Source organism: Euleptes europaea, chromosome 7 (genome assembly GCF_029931775.1).
Source record: "Euleptes europaea isolate rEulEur1 chromosome 7, rEulEur1.hap1, whole genome shotgun sequence".
Lineage (NCBI taxonomy): Eukaryota > Metazoa > Chordata > Lepidosauria > Squamata > Sphaerodactylidae > Euleptes > Euleptes europaea.
The window spans coordinates 94,944,891-94,959,304 of record NC_079318.1 but is presented as its reverse complement, the minus strand read 5'-3'; the positions used below and the strand labels follow the sequence as shown (position 1 = coordinate 94,959,304).

Sequence of the window (14,414 nt, the reverse complement as noted above, 5' to 3'; positions counted from 1 at the left end):
GATCCCTATCAGCTGGAGAGCAGTTGTAATAACAGGAGATCTCCAGCCACCCTACTATTCAAAGTGTTCACCTTGGCAACCCTACTATTCAAGGTGTTCACCAATAATTCCCATCAAAAAGCTGAAGGGGTCTGCTAGAAGCTTTCACACAAATGAATTACAAGGTGCTGCTGGATTCTTGCTCTTTTCTACTCCTTCAACCCAGTGACATTGTCATCCCAGCCAAGATTCTTTCAAAAGGTTGTTGCAAGAATGTAATTGAAGAGGGGAGAACCACAAATGATGCCCTGAACTCCTCAAGGGAAGGGTGGGATGACAATGTCATAGACAAACCCCAATGATAGTGAACAGAGGAAATGGAAATATTGGAGGTTGTCTAAGGTATTGACAGGTCTAAACGAAACCACTATTTTAGTTAGGAAAAAACTCTCTACTTTCTGTTGAAGTGTTGTTCACCATCTATCAGTTTTCTCATTCATTCTTTCAAAAAAAATTGAGTTGACTTGAAGAACAAAATAAGATATTGGGATCCTGAAACCCCAAGGGTTGTCATTTACCTGGTAATGGAGAGAGATCTCCAGGTATTGCTCCCTGTCCCCTGTCCTTGCTCAAGGGAGCAGCAGAGGGGATATAAGGGGAAAACAGCACCTGGAAGTCTCTTCCTGTTTCATAACAGGAGGTGATGTCATCACTTTAGGATTTTTAAAAAAATCTCTATAAAAATTATAGAAATGCTTGACGTTTCTAGAACCACATGAACTCATGTCTGTTTTGATACAAAAAGGAAAGTCATGGCACTAGGGTTGCCAAGTGCCAGGTGGTGGCAGGCAAACCCCCGCTAATCCACCTGGCAGCCTGCTGACCAGCTGAGGGTCGGTGGGCAATCTGTGCAGGCAAGGACAGGTCTAGGGTTGCCAACTGCCAGGTAGTAGCAGGAGATCTCCTGCTAATTCAACCTATCTCCAGCCAATAGAGATCAGACCACCTGGAGAAAAGTGGCCGCTTTGGCAATTGAACTCTATGGCATTGAAGTCCCTCCCCTCCCCAAGCCCCGCCCTCTTCAGGCTCCACCCAAAAAACCTCCCACCGGTGGCAAAGAGGGACCTGGCAAGCCTAGACAGGTCACTTCCGGTTCACATCTGGAAGTGCTGCATTGCAAAGGGCCGGTTTCCACTCAAACTCCCAGTTTGAGTGGGAAAGGCCTGTTGCGATGAGGCACGTCCGGGTGTAAAACGCATCACAAGGGGCCATTCGATTGGAAACCGGCCCTTTGCAATGCAGCACTTCCGGGAGCACGCGACCACCACCCCACCTCCACTCCAAAAACCTCCCACCGAAGAAGAGGGACCTAGTAAGCCTACATGGCACTGTGGATTTTACCATAGATATTTTGAAATTTCTACAGTGTCATGATGTCATTTCCTATTTTCAGAAATCAAAAAGGTCTCCAATCCCCAATGCTCCTAAGGATGACCAGCCAAGCGTTGGTGTCCCTACTTAAACCACATTAGCATTGTATTGTATTTATTTGACATGTTTTATGCCACCTTTCCAGCCATTTTGGGGCCCTCAAGCAGTTTAAAAACTATTAAAAGCCCACATGAAAAATAATACATATATACACACATATATAACAACAATTAAAAACATGAACTGGAAGGAGGATCAATAAAGGGACCTCAAGTGAAACAAAAAGGTCTTTATCCATGGGCAGAAAATACTGATAGAAAGGAACAGATGGACTTCCCTGGGGAATGAAGTCTACAGCTTGGTCAGGCCTGGGGAATGAAGTCCACAGCTTTGCTGTGAGAATAAAAAAGGCTACCAGTCTCACCTCAGATGATGATTGATTTTACAGTCCCAATAGAAACAGTATAAGGCCTCTTGTATACCTGGTGGGCTGCCCTACTTGGTAGGTGGGTCACACAGTGTGCAGACTTGCCTTGGAATCTACTTGTGTCTTTGTGTGGATGACGAACATATCTGTGACTCAGTAACAGTAGGAAAAAAGACCACAAAATGCTTTCATTTGCATGTTATTAATTTTTAATGTCTTCACAAACCAAAACATTGGAATAGGATTCGAAGACATGAAATGTGTTGTGTGGTAGATATTGTGCATTGACGCTCTGGTTCTTTTTGAAGGCATCTACTTCAGCTTCTGGGGAGGGATCTTCTGCTGCCTCTGTTGAGAAAGTCCTCCACCGCAGCAGCCACCGCCGCTTCTGCCGCCACAGCAGCCTCCACAACACCCACAACAGCCGCCGCTTCGACCTCCACAGCATCCTCCACTGCTTCCTCCACAGCATCCTCCACTCCTCTGGCTCTGCTGAGATGAAGAAGCTCCTCCACCACAGCATCCACCACGACCGCCACCTCCACCACCACAACAGCTACAACAGCAGCAGCTGGCTCCTCTCTGTTGTTGTTGGCTCATCTTTTCTGTGGCTTGAGTAACCCTAATGGACAAGGCAGAGAGAGAAGTGTCATTTCGGTACTGGAACAGAAGGGTGTGGGCCATCCAATCCAGCACAGACTCACTATAACATAAACTGTGGCTAGACCATCTGACCAGGTTCATCTGTATTAGTCGGTTTTTAATACTAATGACTGGGTTTTAACAGTTTGCTAATGGTAATATTTCAACGGCTGTGTTATCATTTTATCAAGTTTTAATTTGGGTAATCTACTTTAAACTGGTTCTCCAGAGAGATAACTGTCAGGTCTTTGCTACCTTTGGAATAGGAGTTTGGCAATTGCAGGCCAGAGGCTGGCTTCCTGTCAAGGCCAGGTTCTGGCTGCTAGTCAAGGTTTTGTTCACATGCTGCAAATCCTGCATACGGTTTATCACTGACGTTATGTCTGTGATTCTCTAGGAACTGCACTGTGGTTTCACTTTGTTTTACTTTCTTTTATACTGCTTTTATACTGTAACCTACCTGCTTAGACCCCATTAACAACCTCTCCTGCGTGAGAGGCAGTCAACTTCTGTAAATCTGTCTTTTTGCTCCTAATAAATTAGCATTGCTTAGGTTCACCTGCCTGAGCGTGTCTGTTTATGGGACTTTAGGGATAGACGCCTGAGCTGACAATAGCATTTGCATTGCCTAAACAAACTGTGGCATGCTGATCGCTGGGGAGAAAGGTGAACTGGACCATATCTCTTCCCGTTGTTAAAAAAAAATGCTGCCCTGTCACTACTCAGGAGGCTTTTGACAGAGAAGTCTTCTTTTCTTTTTCCTAGACCTACATTGATAGCAAAGAGAATAAAGGTCTTTATACTCACCTTGCTGAAGAAAACGTTGTCAAAGCAAGTTATCGAGTGAATGAGAAACCTCTGGGAAGAATGACCTTTTATACCGTCTTTCGGAGTTGAGGTACCTGGTCAAAGTGTTGATTGGTTCTCAAAGCATCCACCACCTGCCCTTACTTCTGCCCTCATGATGCTGTCATTAGCGTTTGACTCATTCATTCACCTTCAGCGATCAGGACTACATGGATGGGTCTGATAATGGTGCATGTGTGTGTTCCATCACCCCGCAACTATGTAATCACTCACTTCAGCTTTGTGGGTGGCACGTAGTCTTTCCTAATGTATTTCGCACCCAATCTTCATTCGTACTATTAGACATTTTATGGAAAGGACAATGTGGCCCATCTAGGCCAGCATCCTGTCTCCTATAATTACATTATAGAAGGCATGAGCCCCCAGGAAAACACATGAACACATGAAGCTGCCTTTTATTGAATCAGACCCTTGGACCATCGAGGTGAGTGCTGTCTACTCAGACCAGCAGCGGCTCTCCAGGGTCCCAGGCAGAGGTTTTTCACATCACCTACTTGCCTAGTCCCTGTAACTGGAGATGCCGGGGATTGAACCTGGGACCTTCTGCATGCGAAGCAGATGCTCTACCACTGAGCTATGGCCCTTCCCCAAAATTAGTATGGTCTACTCCAACTTGCAACTTTTCTCCAAGATCTTATGTAGATCTTCCACATCACCTATTATCAGATCCTTTTAGCTGGAGATGCTGGGGATTGATCCTGGGACATTCTACATGCCAAGCAGATGCCCTACCACTCAGCCACGACCCCTCCCCTAGATGTTGGACTAGATGTTCTTTATGGCCCCTTCCAACTTTATGATTCTATGATTCTACATTGTCCTTCCCACACAATGGACTTTTCTACGAATTAAGATGGGGTGCGAAAGTCATTGGGAAAGACTCCCTGCCACCCACAAAGCTGAAGCGAGTGACTACATACTTGCGGTGTGATGGAAGGCACCCGCACACGCCATAATCAGATCTTTCCATGCAGTCCAGATCACTGAAGACATGAGTCAAAACCTAATGACTGGATCACGGGAGCAGAATTATGGGCTGGCAGTGGATGCTTTGAGAACCAATCAACCCTTTGACCACGTGCCTCGATTCCGAAAGACGGTATAAAAGGTCGCTCTTCCCAGGGGTTTCTCATTCACTCGGTAACTTGCTTGGACATCATCTTCTTCAGCAGGGTGAGTATAAAGACCTCTATTCTCTTTGTTATCAGGGTATGTCTAGGAAAAAGAAAGAAGACTTCTCTGTCAGTGGCCTCCTGGGGACAGAGATATGGTCCAGTTCATCTCTCTCCCGAGCAATTAGCATGCTGCAGTTTGTTTAGACAATGCAGATGCTGCCTCTTTGGAGAACCTGTTTAAAGGGGATTACCCAAATTGAAACTTGATAAAATGATAACACAGCCTTTAAAATATTACCATTAGCAAACTGTTAAAAATGGAGCCATTAGTGTTGCAAACGAATACTGATGAACATGGGCGGATGGTCTAGCTATAGTTTTTGTGGAAACTCTTTTTCCCCCTTAAGTAGAACCTGATGTATATTAATGCAAACTTTGTGCTTGGCCACTTGCCACATCTAGGGTTGCCAACCTCCAGGTGGTGGCTGGAGATGTCCCACTATTACAACTGATCTCCAGGCAGCAGAGATCAGTTCCCCTGGAGAAAATAGCCATTGCAGCCCCACCCCTCCCTAAACCCCAGCCTCCTCAGGCTTCACTCACAAAATCTCCAGGTATTAACCAGCCTGAAGCTGGCAACCCTATCCACATCCCTTCCATGAGAACATAGGATATAAACAATCCAATGGAGTCTAATGAATCTAGACCAGTGGTGTGCTCTGTAACTCCACTTGACTTTCGGAAGCATTGGCCAAAGGACTTTCCCAGCCTTACTACCTAGGAATCTTTCAAATGGACATGCTGGGGGTTCTTTGGATCTTTTGTATGCAATATATGCAATCCTTCTCCAAAGACATGCAAGCTTGCGCTCAGAGCCAGCATGCTGTAGTGGTTAAGAGTTGTGGTTTAGAGCGGTGGAGTCTGATCTGGAGAACTGGGTTTGATTCCCCACTCCTCCACATCAGCAGCGGAGGCTAATCTGGTGAACTGGATTTGTTTTCCCCCTCCTACACAGGAAGCCTGCTGGGTGACCTTGGGCCAGTTACACTCTTTCAGCCCCACCTAGCTCACAGGATGTGTCTTGTGGGTAGGGGAAGGTGATTGTAAGCCAGTTTAATTCTTCCTTACGTGGTAGAGAAAGTCAGCATATAAAAACCAACTCTTCTTCTTCTTCTTCTTCACATAAAAACATAAGAAAGGCCCTGCTGGATCAGACCCAGGCCCATCAAGTCCAGCAGTCTGTTCACACAGTGGCCAACCAGGTGCCTCTAGGAAGCCCCAAACAAGACGACTGCAGCAGCACCATCCTGCCTGTTTTCCACCACACCCAAAATAATAGGCATGCTGCTCTGATACTAGAGAGAATAGGTATGCAGCATGACTAGTATCCATTCTAACTAATGGCCATGAACACCCCATTCCTCCATGAATATGTCCGCTCCCCTCTTAAAGCCCTCCAAGGTGGCAGCCATCACCACATCCTCCTCCTCCTCCTCCTCCTTATTCTTCTCCTCCTCCTCCTCTCCAAGGCTGTAGATGTGTATTTTAATGGAATGTTACTCTTAACTTTAGCACTTAGCAGCCTAGGAGTAGCACAAAATAGCCTGGAGTCGGAAGTGGCAATCCTGAAAGCGGGCAAAGCTCCTTAAAAGCTGGCGTGACCCTGTGCTGGCATAGGTACCACCTTATCACAGAATAAGGTGGCACCTACACCAGAGAGGGGGCAAACATGCTGGCGTCCGGGAGCCATGGAGCTGCACCAGCCCCCACTGCCAGTGCAGCCATGCTGGTAGGGAATTCCTAGATGGAGAAGCCCACATCAGCATGGGGGGGGGGGGGTTCCAAGGCATTCCCAGGGGTGGAAGAGAAGTTAGGCAGCTTCCAAACCCCTTTTGCCCTGGGAGCCCCCACCTCAAGCTGTGGCGTTGCAAAACACCTTTTTTGGTGGCATAGCCTCGCTTTCCTCAATGGGGGCATATTCCCACTCTTCTATTTTTAATTCCTTTGATTTATTTTTCAGTGGGTGGGAAGCCGCTGCCTAACAGCACCCCCCCTTCAAGAAAGGGCTGCCCATCTCAACGTGAACTTGGGAGACTTGTTTAGTCTGCATAACTGCATCTAGAAAAAACAATATGAAGTAATGAATGCCTTTTTTAATACGGATCAAATTGCCTGGGGATTTTTGCAGACACCTATTTTTATTGCTACTTAACCACCGTTTTGTAATCATTAGCCTTTTCTCTTTCACATGAAAGGATCTGACTCGACTCCTTCCCCAAAGGAGAAAACATTAAAATCTCTTTCCTCTAGTTTTGATCAGGCCCTTTCATTCCCCCACCCCATCCCAAAGGTGCCACTTGAATCCCATGGCTATTAATATTACATGCAGTGTCTGCCCAAATTGAATGGATGACTTTCAGTAATGTTCCCAGTACACACACAGTATCATGAGTCTGTGGTGGGTGAGATGGCCTCACACTTCTGCTCCTCACTCACCCAAAGATGAATGTCTGAATCAGTCCAGCCTCTCATTCTGTCCTTCCTTAAGGCAAACAGAAAATAAGGATTGAAAAAATGATCTCCCTGACCTGTATGGCCCAGGCTAGCCTGATCTCGTCAGGTCTCTGAAGCTAAGCAGGGTCGGCCCTGGTTAGTACTTGGATGGGAGGACCACCAAGGAATACCAGATTCACTATGCAGAGGAAGGCAATGGCAAACCATCTCTGGTTGTCTCTTGCCTTAACCTGGATGGCTCAAGCAAGCCCAATCTCATCGGATCTCAGAAGCTAAGCAGGGCCGGCCCTGGTTAGTACTTGCATGGGAGACCACCCAGGAATACCAGGGCTGCTGAGCAGAGGCAGGCAATGGCAAACCACCTCTGTTAGCCTCTTGCCTTGAGAACCCTACTGGATTGCCATAAATCGGCTGCAACTTTTTATATGCCGACTTTCTCTACCAGTTAAGGGAGACTCAAACCGGCTTACAATTACCTTCCCCTCCCCTCCCCACAACAGACACCCTGTGAGGTAGGTGGGGCTGAGAGAGCTCTAACAGAGCTGTAACTTGTCCAAGGTCACCCAACCGGCTTCATGTGTAGGAGTGGGAAAACCAACCCAGTTCACCAGATTAGCATCCACCACTCATGTGGAGGAGTGGGGAATCAAACCCGATTCTCCAGATCAGACTCCACCGCTCCAAACCAGCGCTCTTAACCACTACACCACGCTGGCTCTGAAAATTCTGAAAAAATAATTGTGGTCAGTGTGGTACAGTGTGTAATGCCAAAGAACTTATAATCATGAGTTTCCAGTCCGAAAATGACCATTCATCTATTTCTCTGTCTACTTTGTCCACCAGGGTTACCCAAACCATAGAAAAGATGAGCCAACAACAACAGAGAGGAGCCAGCTGCTGCTGTTGTAGCTGTTGTGGTGGTGGAAGTGGTGGCCGTGGTGGATGCTGCGGTGGAGGATCTTCTTCATCTCAGCAGAGCCAGAGGAGTGGAGGATGCTGTGGGGGAAGCAGTGGAGGATGCTGTGGTGGTAGAAGCGGCGGCTGCTGCGGGTGTTGTGGTGGCTGCTGTGGTGGCAGAAGCGGCGGTGGCTGCTGTGGTGGTGGAGGACTTTCTCAACAGAGGCAGCAGAAGATCCCTCCCCAGAAGCTGAAGTAGACGTCTTCAAGAAGAATCGGAATGCGATGCAAATCCCTCCCTTTCTTGCAAGGCGTTTTCAACTAATGTCTCCCCATCCTATTCCAATCTGTTGGTTTGTGAAGACATTAAAAGTTAATAACATGCAAATGGATGCATTTTGTGGTCTTTCGCCCTGCTTCCACTGAGTCACACAAGTGGTGGAGGATCTTCTCAACAGAGGCAGCAGAATATCCCTCCCCAGAAGCTGAAGTAGATGCCTTCAAAAAGAACCGGAGCGCTGATGCACAATATCTACCACACAATGCAAATCATATCACTGAATCCTATTCCAATGTTTTGGTTTGTGAAGACATTAAAAGTTAATAACACCCAAATGAAAGCATTTTGTGGTCTTTTTTCCTACTGCTACTGAGTCACAGATAGGTTCGTCATCCATACACAGATACAAGTAGACTCCAAGGCAAGTCTGCACATTGAGTGGCCCACCTACCAAGCAGGGCAGCCCACCAGGTGTTCAAGAAGCCATATACTGTTTTTGTTGCTTAACCAGGACTGTAAAATCAGAAAGCACTGACCCATACAGACAAGAATATGTAGATTGGGAGAGGGTGCATAGCCTTATCAAAATTTTGGACAACTGCTCCTGCTTTATTTATGTGCTGGAAAATTTAGAATGCATCAACAGAAAAAAAGTTTTAAGAAGAAAAAGAAGAAGAAGAGTGGTTTTTATATGCCGACTTTCTCTTTCCACCAGTCCTCAGCAACACTGACCCTCTGCACCTGAAAACCGATTGACAACTGGGCTCTCACAAATGCCTGGAGGATGGGGGTGACCCCTATGCAAGCTCATAAAACTGGACCCTCTGTTCCAAATGTCACCAAATTTTGGTGTCCGTCTAAGGAGAGTTCCTTGCAGCTACACTTCAAATTCATAGAATCATAGAGTTGGAAGGGACACAATTTGGTGACACTACCTGAAAAGCCTCAAATAAATTCCATAGACTATAATGAACCTGATTTCTTTCCCGCAAAACCCGGATATAAAGCCAAATACATACTGTAAGAACATAAGAAAACAAGATGACTGCAGCAGCACCATCCAGTTACTGTTATGGGTATTTGGCTTATTTCGGTTAACCCAAAAAAAACCTGGGGCCAATAAACCCGAACCCAGATTTATTTATTTATTTATTTGCACACCCCAATTGCAAATACCAAGGGGAAGATTGGGAGACAATTGCCAGCAGAGACTAATTCCCTCCATTTTGGGCACTACAAGTCCCACCATCTTTTTTGATACCACATAACAATTTTTTGACTCCTCTTTTTACTTTCTGATAAGGTATGCCTGTCACAGACAACGCTAGCTTTCGTTACAAACAATGAAATGGGGAATCTGGTGATATTGTGGGTAATCTGGCAGTCCTGTCTTTGGCACGGCACCTCCAATGATGATCTTAAAGATGGTGGTCAACTTGGAGACTCTTAGCTTCAGTTTAGCCCTGACTTGGATAGCCCAGGCCAGCCCAATCGCATCAGATCTTGGAAGGGAGACCATGAAGGAAGACCAGGATTGCTATGCAGAGGAAGACAATGGCAAACCACTCGTGAAGGTCTCTCACCTTGAACAACCCTATGTGGTTGCCATACATTGGCCGTTACACCAGAAAAAATAAAAATAGCCCCCTTCAGTTTCTGAGGCGTTATATACATGCTGCAGATGGACAGACCCTTTTATTATTACTGAATATAAGTGCTGTTTATGATGTAAGGTTTTTTTAAATCTAGTAATTTTCTTTGCTATACAAGTCCCTGAAGGCTTACTAGAAAATACTCTTTTTTTTTTTTAGGCATCTAGCTACCATATTGCTAAAAAATAAGCCTTTAAGATGTTCATTAAGATAAAATCTTCTTTCTTCGGGGTTGATGAATAAGTTTGGGGCGATAGCATTGGAATTCTGATCAAAAGAAAAAAGGTGCCCACAACAACAGATTAACAGACAAAAGAGATAGTAAATGGGTTGATTTGTACATCTGCAGTCATTTCTTACAAACATGACTGTCTGGCCTTTTCAGTTTATATGCGTGTATTTATTGTCAAGATCAAACCATTTTGTACCACATAAAACTGCACAATATGCTATTTGTGTTGCTGGGTTTTAGTTTACTGTTTATTATTGTTGCCACTATTGTGGTTTTCTTTTTTTAGATAGTGCTTCTATCTATATCCCAAGTGTGCCCTCTATCTGCGGATATCTAAATCTGCAGATTGGAGCCAGGCTTACTCAAAACAGATTTTTCTGCAAGCTTGTATGTGTGTGTGTGTGTGTGGCGGGGGGGGGGGTTCCCGGGTTTGCAGAAAAATCTAAAATGTTACACAAATTCCAGGGGGGTGTTAAACTCTCCCCAAATTAAATACTTTACCTTACTCAACTTAGAGGGTCCTGGAGGCAGCAGCTGCTGCTCTTGCTGCGGCAGCACTCAGGAACCCTGTGGCTGCTTCAGCAATGGGGGGGAAGCCTCGGTGCCCCCCCCCCCGGAGTAGCACTGGGTGAGCCACCAAGAGGGGCGATGTGTGTAGAAGAATTCTCACCGAGCCTGCCTGGAGCAGCTCTGAAAGAGCTGCCAAAACTGGTGATATGTGTGTGGGGCGGGGAGACTTGGCAGGGAGGAGACAGGGAGAGAAAGAAAGTGTTGGGGTGGGAAGGCAGGACGAGAAAGAAAGAGATTGATGGGGTAAGGGCCAGGAAGAGACAGAAAGAGAGAGAGGTGAGGTATGGAGGCAGAAATAGAGAGAGATAGTTTATGCATGGGTACTTTCAGTCACGTTTGCCCCCGGCGTGAATTGGTTGTTCCATGGAGTCATGCATGAGTTTTCCGTCCATTAGAGCGCAGGGGTGGGGAACGTCAGGCCCGGGGGTCGTTCGAGGCCCGCGAAATCATTTGGTCTGGCCCTTCGTGGGTCCTGGCAGATCTCTAGCTCAGAAGGATCTAAGACTGGTAATCCGCCCCCTCCCGCAGGCAGGAATAGCCTCTGTTCAAGGCAGATCTGAGTTTGTTTTGCCGAGAAAAGGAACCTTCCCCCCCTTGCAGAAGAGTCGTTAGCTATGGAGCTGCTAGGACCGCCCAAGAAACTGTGTTAACCCTTTCCCACCCAGGCCGTGGAGAAATGTATTCCCTCTGTACTACAAGATGGCTGGGGGCGGAATTGGTGACAACGGAGGGGTTAGGGGGCAGGGCCAGAATGCGCGGGGGGGGGGGTCATCTCGGGCAGCTGCCTGCTTGGGGCTTGGTCAGCTAATTTTTAAGTTGATAATTTTGTGTGGCCCGCGAATGATGCTATAAATATCCAAATGGCCCTTGGCGGAAAAAAGGTTCCCCACCATTGCATTAGGGACTACCTTGCTGTCGTCCCTCACAATGTCCGGGTCTTCCCATTCCTCTGTTAACCCGACTCTTCCCTCTCCCCTGAGCAAAACCCGGGTGAAATCCCTATGCATAAGGCAAAGTGCGGGGCACTCAAGCTTGGTTTTGCTCACTGCCAATTGCAAAGCAGCATGTCCACAGGCAGGGGTCAAAATGCTTCCTGCTTCCTCGGAGCTATTTCTGAGCAGAAGAAAATGTTTTAAAAACTGAGGCTTGGATTTCTCCCCCCCTTTCTTTCAGATTGCTTTTTTTGTTTTGTTTTTTAAAAAGAATATTTTATTGATGTTTTCAAACAAAAAGATAACAAACAAACGTATACATACGCTCACATCTTTACCATTTACACTTACTTCAGGGGTCAGTTTATATCTTAAACATTACTGTTAATATGATATCTATTTAAATATTCTATTTTGTTCTAAATATGTCTCGCAATTAATTTTTCCCCTTTCTCTATTAAGTTTTAATCTACATTTTCCAGTTAACATATTCAAAATAACATTCCCATTTCTTCTGTGAATCTTCAACCATTCTTTCTTTTAGCATGTTGGTTAGTCTATCCATCACCGCAAATTCTTCCATTTTTTGTTGCCACTTTTCTAGATCTGGGATAGTTTCTTGTTTCCATGATGTTGCCAGCACTATTCATGCTGCTGTTGTCAGATAACCAAATAGTTCTCTATGGTTGTTTTCCAAGTTTTCCGGTGCCATCCCCAGTAACATGATTTCTGGATTCATTGGAAATTTGATTTTTAGAATCTTCTGCATTTCTTGATTAATTTGTATCCAAAATTTCTTGACTTTTTTACAAGTCCACCACTGATGGAAGTAAGTTCCGTCTTTATCTTTACATTTCCAGCAACAACAATCATATGATTCATCCATCTTTTTGATATCCATTGGTGTGATGTATCATCTGAAAATTGTTTATACCAGTTTTCTCGCAGATTATTACTAGCAGAAATTTTGATTGATTTAGTCCATAGTCTTTCCCATTGTTGCATTGTTATTTCTGAAATAACAGAAATAACAGATTGCTTTTTTTGTTGGTGTTGTTCTTAAAATGCTTTTTTATGTGGCATTGGGTTGGGGAGGAATTTTCTCTCACAGTAAGTACTACAAGTAAGCCAATTACAAAGCAGCATTTAAAGGGGCAGGGACTTGATTTGAGCTTGGAGACTGCTGGTACATAGATTCCCAACAGGAAAGTAAGGGTTCAGTGTGCAGCGAACTTCAGGTAAAACTCCCATGCATAAAAGACCAGAGAGTGTTGGGATAGGGGCCAGAAAGACAGGCATGGGGGAGAATGTAAGAGAAGGGGTGGCAGGATAAACTCACAATAATGGGTATAAATTATGGGTGGAAAGGTACTGGCTGGATATTAGGGAAAAAACTTTTACAGTATGAGTGGTCCAGAAGTGGAATCAGCTGCCTAGGGAGATGGTGAGCTCCCCCTCTCTGGTGGTCTTCAAGCAGAGACTGGATGAACTCTTGTCTTTTATTGAGTCGATCCATCTCATGTTGGATCTTCTTCTTTTCCTGCTGCCTTCCACTTTTCCTAGCATGATTGTCTTTTCCATTGATTCTTTTTTTCTCATAATGTGACCTTGGCCTCAGTTTAGTCATGTTAGCTTGATTCAATCTAGAACTCATTCATTAGTCTTTTTGCCAGCCCACAGTATCCGTAAAACTATCCTCCAACACCAGCTTTCAAATGAGTCAATGTTCTCCCTGTCAGCTTTTCTCATTGTCCAACTTTCACATCCTTACATAGTCATTGTAAATACAATAGTATGAATAGTGGTCATCTTGGTCACCACTGACACATCCTTATGCTCAAGAACCTTTTCTACCTCCTTCATGGCTGCCCTTCCCAGTCTTAATCTCTTTCTTTCTTGGTTGCAGTCTCAATGGCTATATCTTTTTTTTTTCCAAGTGAATTTGATAATAGGAATTTTTCCTCTCCATAAGACTGCTATCCCTACCATCAATTCAGTGCTCTGGGTTCTGATTCCAAGGTTGCTTAAAAGGATGCAAATGGATAAAACGACTTATCTGAGCATTCTCTGATGTGGTTCCCACTTGATGAAATCACCTGGCTGATGAGGTCAGGAAAGCTCCCCTTAGGGTTGCCAACCTCCAGGCACTAGCTGGAGATCTCCTGCTATTACTGCTGATCTCCATCCAATAGAGATCAGTTCACCTGGAGAAAATGTCCCCTTTGGCAAATGGACTCTATGGCATTGAAGTCTCTCCCCTCTCCAAACCCTGCCCTCCTCAGACTCTGCCCCAAAAACCTCCCACCAGTGGCGAAGAGGGACCTGGCAACCCTATTGGTAAGGTATAGGGTTGCCAACCTCCAGGTACCAGCTGGAGATCTCCTGCTATTGCAATTGATCTCTAGCCAATATAGAGCAGTTCACCTGGAGAAAATGGCCGCTTTGGCAATTGGACTCTATGGCGTTAAAGTCCCTTTTCTCCCTAAACCCTGCCCTCCTCAGGCTCTGCCCCAAAAACCTCCCACCGGTGGCAAAGAGGGAGCTGACCACCTTAATCATTCTGCAAAACATGCAAAATGAAGTTGTACAGAAGGACATTCCTATAAAGGGAACAATGCGTGCAAAAAAAGGTAACTTTTCATTGCCTCATTTGCTGTCTATCAGGGGAACTGATCTCTGTCCCCAGGAGATCAGATGTGATACCAGATCTCTAGCTACCATTTGGAGGTTGGCAACTCTAAATAGCATCCTATTAACACAGCCTGTTGTCTGGAGATGCCTTGCCCTAATAATTAAAAAATACTTTTTTGTAGGAATTCGGAGGTAGAGCATCTCCTTGACATGCAGAGGGTCCCAGGTTGAATCCCTGGCATCTC

At 45.4% G+C, this 14,414-nt stretch overlaps 1 non-coding gene across 1 annotated transcript; it reads right to left on the bottom strand.

Moving 5' to 3' along the window:
• Window positions 1–3,858: 3,858 nt before the first annotated feature.
• TRNAA-CGC (transfer RNA alanine (anticodon CGC)) lies at window positions 3,859–3,929 on the bottom strand. The gene has a single exon. It is a non-coding gene; the product is annotated as a tRNA-Ala (tRNA).
• Window positions 3,930–14,414: the final 10,485 nt, after the last annotated feature.